General features: G+C 37.7%; 1 protein-coding gene across 2 annotated transcripts in view; it reads right to left on the bottom strand.

Moving 5' to 3' along the window:
* The window catches only part of IGSF11 (immunoglobulin superfamily member 11), a 185,958-nt gene that overhangs the window by 21,834 nt on the left and 149,394 nt on the right, over window positions 1-14,730 (bottom strand). The window contains exon 1 of one of the 2 annotated variants that reach the window (XM_087966394.1): window positions 3,847-3,882. The exons of the other annotated variant lie outside the window; for it this stretch is intronic. The gene's annotated coding sequence lies outside the window, so the exon portion shown is untranslated. Of the gene's footprint in view, window positions 1-3,846; window positions 3,883-14,730 lie in introns of those variants that run through there. 2 annotated transcript variants of the gene reach the window in all.

Genomic DNA, 14,730 nt, shown 5'->3' with positions numbered 1-14,730 from the left:
CAGCTGTTGGCATTTTTAGGGTGAGTTTTTTTTTTTTAAACAAGTTTTATTAATTTTCAAAACACACAAATCATCATTATCCATTACATGTTTAAACCTTTTTCCATTATAAATTTAACAAGTCAGATAAACTATAATTCTGTTTTAAACCATTTCCATATAAACATACAAAACCTCTTATCCAATTTCTCTTTACTTCTCTTTACTCTTATTCAATTTTATTATTATTATTTCATCTATTTCTTTCTGACTTAGTTACCATTATTCTCATTCTATATTTCTGCAAGGTTTTATTAATTCTCCCCCAAAAAAAAACATATACACACAATACACAAAACATAAAAAAATCTTTTGGAAAGTAACTTGGACCCAGGTATCTCTCTCTTCATGGACTTCAATTATATTCATGCTCATCTTACATATCATTACTTATTTTATTTACCATTCTAAGTCTTCTATATTAACTTCTCCACATATTCCACTCTTCTTAATTCTATCTTAACTAATCATCTTAATTTGAGTCATTATATTTGTATCTTTTGTCCATTCTTTATTGTCCCTTTGTCTCGTTCCTTATAAAAAAAAAGAAGTTTCTCCTGAAATCACTAATCAGAGTATGATGCCTTTCTATCTCCCCACTAAATTAATCAAATTAACCTTTAAAATAACGCCCAATACCCAATCCGATTTTGCTTGGTACATTACATCCAGAATAATTAAATACATAGTTAAACAATAGATCTAAATATTAAAAACAAATACTATAATAGAAATTTTATAATAACATCAATACCATAATCTTATTAAACTCTTTAATTAAAACTCAATATTCTAAACCTCCCCTCATATTATTAAATTTTAAAACCAATCATTATTAAACATTTCAACATTTTAATCTCTTATCAACTCTTAAACCATTTAAGTTTTCTATTTCTAATACAATACTACAATATCATCTTATGTACCTTGCAAAATCTCTTTGAAAAAATTATACTTTATCCTTTATCCCTAAAAAGATTCCTTTTTTTCCCATTTAATTTCAAAACTTTGTAGCTTTTCTCCACCTTTTCCCTTTCTTTCTTCTCCCAACAAACCTTTCTACCCCCCTTCTTCTAGCCTCTGCCTTACTGGCTTCCCTTCTCTGTCGTATTCCTTTTCCCTTTTGTTTACTATCATTATATTGATTTTGCACCTTATTTTTCCCTTTCTTAAGTGTTTTTTTAAATCTTAAGTCCTTTATTTCTCTTCCTTTCCCTCTTCCTTCTTTCTTGGTCGAATTCTGAAATTTATTAAAATGGCTTCCTCTCCTTCTTCTTCTTCTGCTGTTTTCATCTGTTGTAATGTTTGTTGATAGTTAATAGCGCCATTTCTAAAAAAAGGAAGGCTTCTTTCAAACCAGCTTTACCATTTTTTTTTGCTTGTTCATAATCTTTTCTCAGTTCCTCAATAGAAAGAGCCATTATAAATCTTTTCTTTTCTTTTCCCCTTCTTTCTTCTTACAAACCAGAATATTCCAAAAAAAAAAAAAAAAATGAAACAGTCCCAAAGTTATCAATCAGTCCAAACCAAGGCAGAGTTCTCACTTTCTCCTCCTGGGGTAGTATCAATCAGAGAAAAAGAAAGTCCAAATCTGTTTCTTAAAATCTTATTGCAATATATTTTAGTCTTCAAATCCTTAAGGCATCTCCTCCAACAAAGTCTTAGCATACAAATATTTTTTTTAGTCCTCTCTCTTCCCACTCATCGCTTAAAGCCAGTTTTCACCTAAAAAATAGGTTTCTTAATATTCACTTATTTATTCCGTAGGAAAAGAGGGTAAGCTTTCCTTTCAGCACCATCAAACTGCCGCTTTTTTCCTCTTCTAGAAGGTATCATTCAGAAAGTCATACTTTTCAGGAATTTTGTTAAATATGTCTTAGAGTCCTAGGAACCAAGAAAAATTTTCTCCTTTCAATAACTTTCTCCACTTCCTCCTGCGCATTCTTACCCGGCTGCCAGCTTCTTTGTGGCTGCCATTACGGACCGCCGCTGCACGTCTTGGGAAAAGGGGTTCTGCCGGCCGGGAGGGGTCTGCAACACCCCAAACTCCTCCCCTACCTTCAGCTGCCCCTGCAGGGCAGCCTAGCTCCATACCCGTCCGGATCGGAGCCCCAAAAGCGGCTAGCGCAGCGGGATCGCGCAGCTGCGAATCCCTGCCGCTCGCGAACCGACAAACCGGAAGTCCAGGGTGAGTTTTTCATATACTTTGAACTTGGAAATATTCCCATAGCTTTTTCTAAAGTACTTATAAATGAAGCCAAAAATAAGAATAAAAGCAAACAAAAATTATTGACATTATTTGACAACTTGCTGAAATGCTATGGAATGATTTCAGATTAATCAAGATTAAATTACTGAATTTAGTCAAATTGTTCAGACTAAACATTTGGGAAAAGTTATGTCAGAGGCAGGATGAATTTGCACTAACTCAGGTTGGGTGGATCACTCCGTTTATAGGGTGTCTTAATTTCAAAAGACAGTAGTCTATCAAAATCCATTTCTTCCCATTTCTGCATTAGCTCGCAAAATTTTAAATTTACTATTAGTTTAATAGCCATCTCTAGTGTGGTATTCCAACATTGGGTGCCCAGGCCATCTGGCAGAGCCAGGTCTTACAGAAAGACAGGAGAGTGGGGGCAGACCTCACTCTGGGGGCAGGATCTTCCAGAGGGCCAGCACTATAGCAGAGAAGCCTCTTCTTCTGGATCCCGCCAGTTGGAATCCCTTGACTGACATGATCTGCAGCATGTCTATCCTCCAAGCATGAGTGGGGCAGGCTTGTCGTAATGGGATGAGACGGGTCTTCGAGTTACTTGGATCCATACTATGGAAGATTTTAAAGGTGATAACTAATCCCTTGATCTGCACCTGGAAGCAAACTGGCAACTGGTGCAGTTTGTGAAGCAGCAATGTAACATGGGCCATTGTAGGGGCCCCAAAGGCTGCTCATGCTGTTGCACTCTGTACTAGTTAAAGCTTCCAAATATACTTCAGGGGTAGCCCCATGCAGAGGGCATTGCAATAGTCCAGATGAGAAATAAGTGGGGCTTGAGCCAGGGGTGGGATTTTACTGGTTCGGACCTGTTCGTGTGAACCCCTAGCTCCGACAATCAGCTGGCAGCGAACTGATTCGCTCCGGTGATCATGTGGGCCTGCCCGCCTACCCCTGCGCTATACTTATCTATATCCTCTCAGCTGATTTGTGCTACAAAGTGGATTGCTACTTCTCAGCTGTGTTACTCCCCAGTAATAACATAGCAGGTAAGTATTCTTAGAAAGCTGTTTATGTGTGTGCAGTGTGAAGCGCACAATCACCAAACCGGTTGTTGTACCGGCAGCCTCCCACCTCTGGTTTGAGCGATTGAGCACAGGGAATCCTGATGCAGAAAAAATGTGCACAACTTCAAGCTGTGCAAAGGGTCTCTTAGCTGTGCCAGCCATCTGCTCTTTGAGCAGGAGTCGCAAGTCCAGGACAGATTAGATTAGTTCTGAATCATCCTTTCTGATATTAACTTCTGCAGCTAGAGAAAAACAGGGCAGGATGAACTGGGAGATGACTGTAGTAGAAATGTACCACATTTCTATTAAAAATGAGACTTTAGGCAGCTTAAAAAATAAGAATAAAATAAATGTGATAAATAAGGAATTTAAATTAAAAGGAATTAAAAACACAAATCAAATGATCAATACAAGAAAAAGATGATGAAAACACACCTCAGCAGCGTGGGCAGCTTACAGACCTAAAGCCTTGTAGAGAAAAATGAAGGGTCTTGCTTGTGGCAGTAGTATAATAAAAGGTGGGCTCACCTAATCTCTCTTGGCAGGAACTCCTTAAGCACAAGTGCAGTTACCAAGGAGAGTTTCTATTTCACCTGAAATGTGTCTATGAATGTGGCAGGAGAGATAGTTGCTTCAATTCATCTTAAACCTGGGCAAGATTACCTTCTTCTCCTATCTCCCATGTATTCTTTCAAGTTTTCATTACATTTACATTACTATGCTATGCTACTCAATATTTCTCATTGGGCAGGTACTTCTCCATTAAGTCTATTTAAAACATTTTTTTTTGCATTTGCAAAGCTTGAGGTTCCCGTAATACTTCCCTTTAGTTTCTCAGTCACCCTATTTTCACCATATATTTTTCATTTAAAATACCTTTGTTCAGATATTGATTTAGCACAGAAGCAAAAAAGCTAACCTAAGCATCTTTAAAACTGGGAGAGGGAATCTAACAAGACAACAAAAAATAAAGTATGCTGTTTTCTTTACATCTCATAGTAAATGCCTACATGCCATGCAACACTCTAAATAAGCAGACAGACATAACTATTGTGGCCTGGAGGTTCTTAGGTATCAGCAACCACTGTACTAACAATTGTATTGACAGACACATTCATTACCCGTACATCTGTTCTATTTCCCACCTGACCCTGATAGAGCTGATAGTGTATGTCTGGGCCTGGCAGAAATAAAACAGAAGAAGTGCCAGATTATCAAAGCCCCTTTGATTCATGCTGAGCTCTGGACTCCTTGTTGCCTTTGTGAGCAATGATAAAACAGCGTAGCTTCTCTCTCCCACAGCAGAAGAGAGTCTCTCTACAGTTGCTGGGAGGAGAGTTGGCCACTGTTCCCAGAGATAACTGAAAGCGTATCTACCTTCCATTCCATGCCAAGTTCACTGATACCGAAGAGGAGAAACTCAGTGTGTAAGGTGATAAGTATAGCTTAAAATAGTTGGAGCAATAAATTAGGTTTCTTGGAGCTTGCTCTGATCTTTGAGAAAGGTTACTTTGCTCTTTTTATTTGGTTGTTGTTGAAGGAACAATTGTTTGCTTAAATGGAATACAGTGAATGTGGATATTGGTTAGGCCATTCATGACACAGTATGTGCATTAATATGAGGCTGTGGAAATAGTCCTGACATCCTTCTGTGCTTCCTCTTCTCATTAGCACTTGCCTACCTGTATGAAAGTTTAAAACTTTAACTGTAGAGCATCTGTAATTTTCTATAGCTTGGTGTTTCTAGAAGATCAAAGAAGGTTAATGTCACATTATAGAATATGGTCTCCAAGACAAAAACAAGTGCAGTTCCAATTCAGGGGAGAAACAACAGGAAATGAAACATATAGAGTAGGAATATGGCAGTGGAAAAAACAACACAATTTCTCTTAATGCTTGCCTCTCAAAATTGCTCCCAACTGGAGTTGTAAATGAAAGGCAGCAACAGAAGAACAATATATGCATTTCTCAATAATGCACAGTTAACCTTTGAAAACCTGACCGCCCCTTAAAAATGATAAAAGAAAAACTACGTAACAGGAAATTCTAATAATATATTGTTATATTTTACTATGTGCCATCAAGTTAGTTTTTGACTCTAGTTGGCCACATATAAAATTATCTTGAGAGAGTCAACTTTCCAATAATAAAAACAACACGGTTTAATTATATGTACAATTGTTTTTGAATACATATGTATACACTTGGTCTTTATATCCTTTCCTTTTTATTTCCACCTTCATTCTCTTGTTAGCTGCCATATCTCAATCCAAGCCAGGGAAAGTATAAATTTAAGAAGCTGTTGCATTCGCTTTAGTCCAGAAAAACAATAAACCAATAGCTAGGCACTTGGAAGTAGTACTTCCATAAAATCTAGAGGGCTTGAGATTCCAGAAGCCCAAGAGGAAAAAGACTATTAAAAGCAAACCCATATATCTAGAAGAAAACAAAGTATGCAATTTTGATAAAAATAAAATTACTACTTGCCCAATTCATTTAAGATTTCTTGTTGCATGACCTGAGATTCCTGTTTTTCTTCTATATCCCTATCTTCTTTTCCTAATGCTTGCATTTTGAAGAACAAAATGCGATTTTGAAGTTGTTTTATACTATTAGCAAGTTAAAAATATAAAAACAAAGTACATTGATCGGAATAAAAATAGCATCTAGTTTGATGTTAACTTGCATAATGCTAATCAATCCTCATTAATTTCAGTGACATACATTAATCTCTCCTCTCCACTGTATATGCTATTGCACAGTTGGTTATAGTATGAGAGAGTTAATTTGATGCATCTAACATTCAAGTCCAGAGAATGAGCATTTTTTTCTAAAGAGTTAGACCTTGAGGTCTTTGCACTTTCATTTGATTGCAGAGGAATTTTGTAACAACTGTACCGATAAGGCTCAGTGATTCTTTTCATGCTTTGATGAATAAAGAAAGGCTGCTAAGTAAAACAAGGAACACTTTCCAAAATCACAGTACATTCCCTCACTGCTTCTTCTGCTTAATGAAGAATTTAGCTGTAATTCAAATGTACAATTTGTATTGCTATTTGTGACTGTAGACAATGGCAGGCCACCCAAATGTGAATTGTTAGCAAAACAAGCCAAAGTTTCTGGCTTACATGTAATGCCAAACAACAAACTAATAATCAGTTTGAGTTTATGTAGAATGGAAGAGATTGAGTAAAATGTATTGAAACATTGACCAGTTTTTGGATTAGCTAATCTTTTTCATCTTGGCCATATAACTGACATGGCCAAGCATGTTTATTAATGACTTCTGCATGGATAAAACCTATTATTGAATATCAGATCCCACCATCCCTCATTACCATCCATTAACTGGCAGTTTACCAACTTTGGCCCAGTTTACACATTCTGGCTACCATAAGGAATAATTTAAAAGAAAGAGAGAGAGAGAAAAGACAAAACAAAAAGTTCTTCTATAACTACTTAGTCAAACTGCTATTTGCTCTTCCTGCTCCCTCCCTCAGATTACAAGAAGTTTACAAGCAAAACGCATTAGCAAAAGAAGCCATTTTATTTGTTTGTTTGTATACTGCTTTTATTATTTTTACAAATAACTCAAGGCAATGAACATATCCAACATACCTTCTTCCTCCTATTTTCCCCCATAACAACAACCCTATGAGGAGATTGGGCTGAAAGAGTGTATCTGAGTCATAGTTATGATGATCAGCTCATTATCAAATATAGCAGCTGCGCTAAAGTCCACATTTTATTACGAGAATCATCAGAAATCTCAAACAAGCCAAATGAGGGATTCTTTTGTAACAGTATCAAGTTCTTTTTTAATATTAAATTGTGCTGCTTAGACACATTTTGATTCTAGTTACCTTAATAGTTTAATAGCAGAACTGGGTCACTGAATACAGATGATATAATGTACCGAGTTACATATTGGAGGGAACTGTAGATTCAGATACAGCTATGAAATTTATTTGCTACTCCTGTCATGCTGAATGATTAAAACTTTCTTCTGCATGAAAAGAACCAAAAAAAGATAACAATTCAGCAGCACAAATAGAATAGAATTTATAGAAACATGAAATCACTTAAAGCCTTCTATCCAGGTGGATAGATCTATTATGTTTTCCTTCTCTGGTTTTAAATTCTCTATATATTTTTCAAATAGGCCTATTTTCATTTTTTTTAAAAAACCCATCAATTGAACGAACCTCTCACCCTCTTTTACTCAAAAGTTCCCCAAATAACTGCAGGAGACTGATAACAATGGCAAGAACAATTACATCCAGCGACTGTTTCCAGCAATTTGTTTTCCTCTCAGTGCTCATTCATTTTGATTAAAGAATTTGCAAGGTGCACTTCAGCACAGCATCAGTGTCATCTTTCCTCCATTTCACGAAGGAAAGCGCTGAGGCCAGCTGTGATATATTATAACATAAGTGAAATCATCTACATAGGGCCACATGCACGCTAAAAGTGTTTCTCCTAATGAGAACCAAACTGCCTTCCAGCCAAGCCCCAGAAAATAATTTAGAGAGCCTGAAAAATCTCAAGTTAAACCAGTGACATAAAGCACAAAGGGTAGATGTCTAATTAGCATTCCTCCCAGGGAGCTAAAAGCAGTAGTAATGCAAAACCGCTACCACTGTTATCACTTACTTTTTCCTTCACCCACCCCTGCTGCCAGTTTCTCTGTTCAGATTCATCAAGCTGAGCCAAGTCAGCAAAGATGCACTGTGTTGTGGACTGGTGCCAAGTACAGTCAGCAGCACAGCAGCGCAGCAACAGCAGCCTGCATTCCTTTGCTAACACAGCAATGCAGATGCTCTAGGGAACTGTGAACTACTGGTAATCTCTGCAGAAGGATGAATCTGCTTGCTCCAGAACCCGGGATCTGAGCTGGAAGCAGTGGAATTGAAACAGGCCAGGGAGGCTCTGCCAAGAGGCTTGTTCCTATTTTCTGTTTGCCGATCCATAAAAAATACATTAATGGCCCAGCAGCCTCGTAAATGATTTATAGTCAGATGTGTAAATTTCCTTCTCCTTGCTGAAAAATGTGGTGATAAACTGCCTAATAAAAAAAACTACTTAAGGCCAAACATGATCAATAATAGATCACGATAGAGAAGAAGAAAAAATTCCCAAGAGGTACAGTGGACAGATGGCCCACGGGGAATAGATGAGCCAATATGGGAACATTAGAATGAAAGTTTTTGTGCATGTGCTAAAAACAAAAAAGATGATGACAAGATGGCAGTGGGATAGATGGGTGAAGAAAATAACCCTGTTATTCATACTGTATGATTTGTTTAATAGACAGCAGAAAGAAACTATTACATTGTAGAACTTTAGGAAAGCCACAGATTCTGAGATGATTAAAACATTTAGATTACTCACAGACCCTAAAAATAGCAACATTTAAATAAAAAAGTGCAAATATAGATATTTTCTGTCTCAGAACAAATATAATAGGGCAATCCTTTTGGAAGTCTTTAAAGAAACTGGAAAAATTCTTTGAAGACAGCAATCCACAAGTGGAGGACCTGTTAGTTTTGCTTTCTCCTGCATTTAGAAAGAAACTTGCCAGTAAATCAAAGCAAAAAGCAAATTAAGACCTGACTATGCTTAGAGATGAAATTCAACTGGTACAGGTATTCCTAACATGGAAAAGATCTTGTTGAACTGCCTGAAAAACATATGCTAAAGGTAATACTGTCAAAAGATAACTCTAAAACAGCACAGCCAATGTCAGTGAATACACATCACTCAAATCTGTAGGTTTCATTTTCGCTACATGAGATATTTAGTTAAATCTGAAGCTATTCCATAGTTTTAATGAAAAGTCAAAGAATTTCTCATCAAAGGAAATAAAAATTCACGCTCATTCCTAAGAAAAACACAGGACAAACTAAACAGCTCTGGTGTTCTCTTTTCCTTAATAGAGGAGGGGCAGTTTCAGAAACTTAAGAGAATCACTGAAAAAAAGATTGAAATAAAATGTTGAACCCATTTACCACATATTTTATCAGCTGTAAAAGTATCACCTGATATATCAGCCTGATATTTTGCCATTTCAAAGATCATTTATAATGAAGGAACTCTGAAGTGTAATGATAACTTGTGTTCATCAGCATAAGAACGAAGAATGAAGGCATCCATTCTGATAGACATTCCTGATGACGTGGAGAGGTGCAAAGAGAATCCAAGAGAAGAAAGAACAGTTCTCCTGATCAAAAATACACTATAGTTACTTCTATGTTTTATAATGCAAACTGACAATTTAGTCTGTTCTTGTCCTCTCTGCAGGTGTGTTACATGCAGGGTTCTTATTTCCATTCCTGCCTCATAAGATTTCATCAATTTCAATAAAAGTAATGCTGTGCTGAAAATGCTTTACAATTTTGCTAATTGTTCTTCTACCTTATTCTTGGGGAACCCTATCCATTACTTTCCATATTTTCTGTATGACATTTTTGATTTAGTATTGAAAGTGGCAGAGTATATTGCTGTGTTGTTTTCTGTCACATATGTTTCTATTACTCAAAAGCCTTCCTGACTACTCACACCTCTCAATCCAAAATGTCCAATAATTTCCACATGTTGTCTTCCTTTGAAATGTAAGTATCACATACAAAGTAGATTGCATACTATTAGAAAGACAGAAGACAAGGGAATCATACTCTTTGACCGTAACTAAATAAAAATAGCAAGAATGCCATGCTCACCTGTGAGATTTTCACCAAAATGTTTTTCGCAAGAAATTTCAAAAGCAAGCAATCTCTCATCAAATTATTTTGAATTGATAACAAATGAAAGGTAAGTAATCTGAAAAGTAGAAGCAATCAGTCAACGCGCAAATATCCCAAAGATTCTAAATACAATCAGATTTGCAGATTACAGGGAACAATTTATAAAAATTTTCTGATAGTCCTATTGGATTTATTGTGACAGTGATTAAAAATTGCAGCTGTGTTTCTTATTTGATTCCTGGCTTCCTCTTTGCATCAAACAAAGTGTGATTATATTTTTTTCTCCAAAGCATCATATGAAAGATCTCTGAGATAGCTTCTCATGACTCTTACAAACTGGAAATCTAAGTGATACTTTCACTTGTGTGCATGTGTGTGTGTGTGAATATATATACAGTATATATCCTTGTATTTCCAAATTCCTATACTTCAGAGTTGAAAATTATCCTCATAGGGATTCAAGAAAAGACTTCTTCTGATTAAGGCTAACTGGTTAATACTTATCTTTGAGCCAATACCATCACTGAATATAAACCCAGTAACCTTAGATAATACAAGGGTATTCCAATCATCCTACATTCTGCTTTTCCTATAGTATAATTTAATGTATGATAGTATAATTTATTTTATACTCCCAAAGTTTTCATTTTCAAAAATTAACTGACTACTGTATTTGGAAATATTACAGTGTATAATTTTCCCACTTTTATGTGGAATTTATAACATAATAGACTATTCTGATATGGGAACCCTGGAAATTTTCTGCCTTATGAGTTAACTTCTTCCCAGTTACTGAAACTAAATGTTAATATTTAGGCCTAAAGAGTTTCAGTTCAATGTTGTACCTTTCAAAAGTATTTCAGAATTTTATTTTGTAACAAGTTTATTCTTACTTTAATTGCAGTATATGCACATCTAGTCTGACACAGGATCCATTCAATGGGGCATTGAAATTGCATGCCAGTATCTATAAAACAGTAGCTCATAAACTGTAGGATGAGTCTTCTTACGGCTTCAGAATATGTGTTTCAACCCCCCGAAATGGTGACAATGTCAAACGCCATCTCGGGGCTGCCATACCTGGGAGGAGGGACCCCTAGTTTGCAAGATGAGTGGTGGGTTGCACGCAGTGTCACAGAATCCATCAGTGGATGTCGGAGGCAGTGAGAGGCACATGCAGGGCAGAGATGACAACCAGCCAATGAACAGCTGATTCCATCTGCCTGATGTCAGCTGACGATCAGCTGATCGTGGTTGCCTGTGGGTCAGCTGGCGATCAGCTGATTGTGGATGCCTGCAGGCCGGCCAAAGAAAAGCTGATTGGACTAGCCGATGGTGGGCTGCTCCAGGGGCAGAAGGGCAGGGCTCCAGCCTTAATTTAAGTCACAATAACTTATAGTATGGGTAGATAATTTTACACCTTGGATTAAGTGTTTCATAAGGATGCCCTTTTGATAGCTTTTTGTATTACTTCAGCAACTTCTGTCATGTGAAACTATATTATACACAAGCCTGAAAGCCATAGCCTAGCTAGAATATGGTCAAACAGAACGGTTTCAAATATGCAAAGGAATTGGACAAAATTAATATGCATAGTGCTTTCTCTTTGTCACCTGTTGAATAGATACTGCACAGGTTGAATTAGAAGATGTATAATTTTAAATCTGAAAGAAGAAACATCAATAACTTGCACTATGTTACTTACAATACTCTGATGATTAAAATGCAAATAACTGGAAAGCTTTTAGTAATGAAAATCAAGGAACACAGTAATATGGGATTAAGGTTAAACATTATTTCAAATTCTGTACTACATAAAATGTAGCAGCTATGCATGGCAATCCCAGCTGTAATAGGTAAACACACATTCTGAACAAGCTTTAAGGGATTCTTCCTTTTAGCCTCAATACAGCAATAAGTAGAAAAATTTCTTATTCCTGTGTATCCATAGTATATATAGTCTAACTTGTACTGTAAGAATAAAATATATAATGAACTAATACATGGCTAACGCTAAACAAAAAGTTGAGATTTGAGTGGATTATGTCCACAAAAAGTTGAGATTTGAGTGCATTTTCGTATGTTTTTCTCAGTGGTATTTCTGACTATCTACTTAGGTTAACTTGCTAAGCAATTACGAAAAAAAGAAATGCAGTTTCTTTTATGATTCAAAATGCATGCAAAATGATCAAGAGACATCATCCTGTTTTTAAGCAACAACTTGAGATATGCACTTTAAAATTCTAATTCAAGAAAAGAAAAGGGAATATTCTGGCTGAATTGTGGTAAAAGTAATTAAGCACTGATTCTTCCAAAAGTCTCCAAAGAAAGTAACAGGGAACTTGTAACCTGAATTTAACAAAACATTGCTACAATCAAAAGAATGGGCAGTGAATCTGAGCCAAAACTATGGACAATGAATTGGGCGAGAGAAATGCTTCAAAAGAATGGCATGAAAACAAGGCACTCTCTGTGTTTTCTGAGAACAGGCCTGTGTTTTCTTTAATACGGTGAAAGGATGAAACCACACTCACTTGTAGCTGATTGGTGTCATGAGACTACTAAAACAGCCAAAGCAACTATAAATATGCCTTCATGCCATTCTTGCATAATCATTGTAGGAATAGCAAAAAAGTTTGACTCCTGCTGCTGAGTGCCAGTTGATTTGACAACAAGGTTCCATTATTTGAGACATTATAAATGAGGAGCAGGCCAATCTGGCATGTATTACCAAGATCTGGATAAGTTTTTTTGGGGGAGGGGGGCTCTTTGGAATATGGCCAGTCAGGTTTAGAATATGGCATCAGACCTTGGCTCACGGGAGAAGGGAAAATGGTGGTTGCCTGGGAATCTCTGGTAGTCATCAGGGATGCTGCTCTACAAGTTGCCAGTTGTGAAACTCTATTCTTGAATTAGTCTCAAAGGAGCAATTGGGATTATAGTTATTGTACCAGCCTCCCTTGCTCTGTGGCAATATCCCTGCCTGAGTACTGAAAGCCATCTCAGGATTGGCAGTGGAGTTTCCCAGATTTATGGTTCTGAGAGACTTCAACTTGCTGTCTCTGGTGTGGATTTCCAAAGTGGCCTGGGAGTTCTTGGCCTCCACTATGGCCATGGGCAACTCCCCGGTTGTTCTTGACCTGACTCACTCTGACTTGTTTTTCTTGTCAGAGTAGTGGCAACATGATCTGAGAGGATAGCTTTCTCTAGTTCCCATGTCATGGCAAGTTCACATTCTGGTGACTTTGAGATTCTCCTGCACTATCCCCCTCTGCAGGGAGGCTCAATCCTTTTAATTGGTCCATCTCCAGTGACTGATGGACCCAACTTGGTTTCTAAGAGAACTGGGGGAACCATACCTGCCAACCTACGACACAGTCCTGCAGAGGGCGCTTGGCAGCAGCTGCCTGGAATAGGGAGACAGCCAGAGCCTTAAAAAGGATTGTGCCCATGCACCCTCTCCTGGCCCATCATTCCTATTACTCCCCATGGCTGAAAGAAGAATTGAGGGAGCCGAAAAGCATTAAAAGATGCCTAGAGTGCTGCTGTAGGCAAACAAAGAATGAACTTGACTGGACAGAAGGTTACTTTAAGGTACACTTTGCGGTGCTAAGGGTAGTAAGGCATCAATACTTCTCTCTTTTTTAGTTTTTCCACAGAATGCTGTCCTGTGGTCCTATTTAGGGTCACCCAGAGCTTCCTTGGAAAGAGTGGCCTGGAGATCCATATTCATGGCCTGCAGAAGAATTCTCCAGGCTTCTGGAAGATAAAATCACTTGGTTTTGATCCCAGTTGGATACCAAACATGGTGCAAGTCTTGTGGAGATGCCCGGAGAGCAAGCTTATCTGGAAATGGTTTGATTCTGTTAAACGTGAGAAAGCAGACAGTGTCCCACAAAATGCAAATGTCACCACCTGCAGATTAAATCCATGCCCCTCCTGGCTGGTTAAGACCGCCCAAGAAGTGTTATGTGAATGAGTCCAAGTGATGGTGAATTCAACCTTGTTGGTAGGGTGTTTCTGGAACTTTTAGAGAGGCACCACTGTGCTCTTTATTCAAGAAGCCATCATTGAACCTTGCTATCTGGACAACTTTGTTCAGTCTCCTACTTCCCCTTTTTGGGAAAGGTGGTTGAGAAGGTAAGTAGTATTCCAACTCCGGAGGATCCTGGAGAAAATTGGTTATCTGCATCCTTTTCAGTCAGTTTCAGGCCCAGCTATGGGATCAAAATGGCACTGATTGCACTCATGGATGATCTCTGGATGGAGTAGGATGGAGGTGGTACATCATCCTTGCTGTTCTTGATCTTTCAGCAGCTTTTGATACTATAAACGGTGGTATTGTTTTTGGGCTGATTTAGGAGTTGGGAGTGGGTGGCAGTTATCTACTTGTTTACCTCCTTCCTCCAAGGCCAGTTGCAATCAATATTAATAGGAATACCACAGGGTTGGTGCATTCTCCTATACTTTTTAAATCTACATGTGCTGATGTGCTGGATGAGATCATCTATCACCATGAGATGAGGTATCACCAGTAAGATGACGATGCCTAGCTATACTGTATATCTCCAGTATACAGTACAGCTGAAGGGTATCCTGTTGTGGACACTTTTTGTGGTGCTTGGAAGCTGTGGGGGCCTGGATGGGGAATAACAGACTTCAGCTGAAT

This window comes from Notechis scutatus, chromosome 5 (assembly GCF_049901735.1).
Source record: "Notechis scutatus isolate UNSWTSFEM ecotype Mainland chromosome 5, rNotScu1.2, whole genome shotgun sequence".
NCBI classification, from domain to species: Eukaryota; Metazoa; Chordata; class Lepidosauria; order Squamata; family Elapidae; genus Notechis; species Notechis scutatus.
This window is presented reverse-complemented; position numbering and strand designations above follow the sequence as displayed.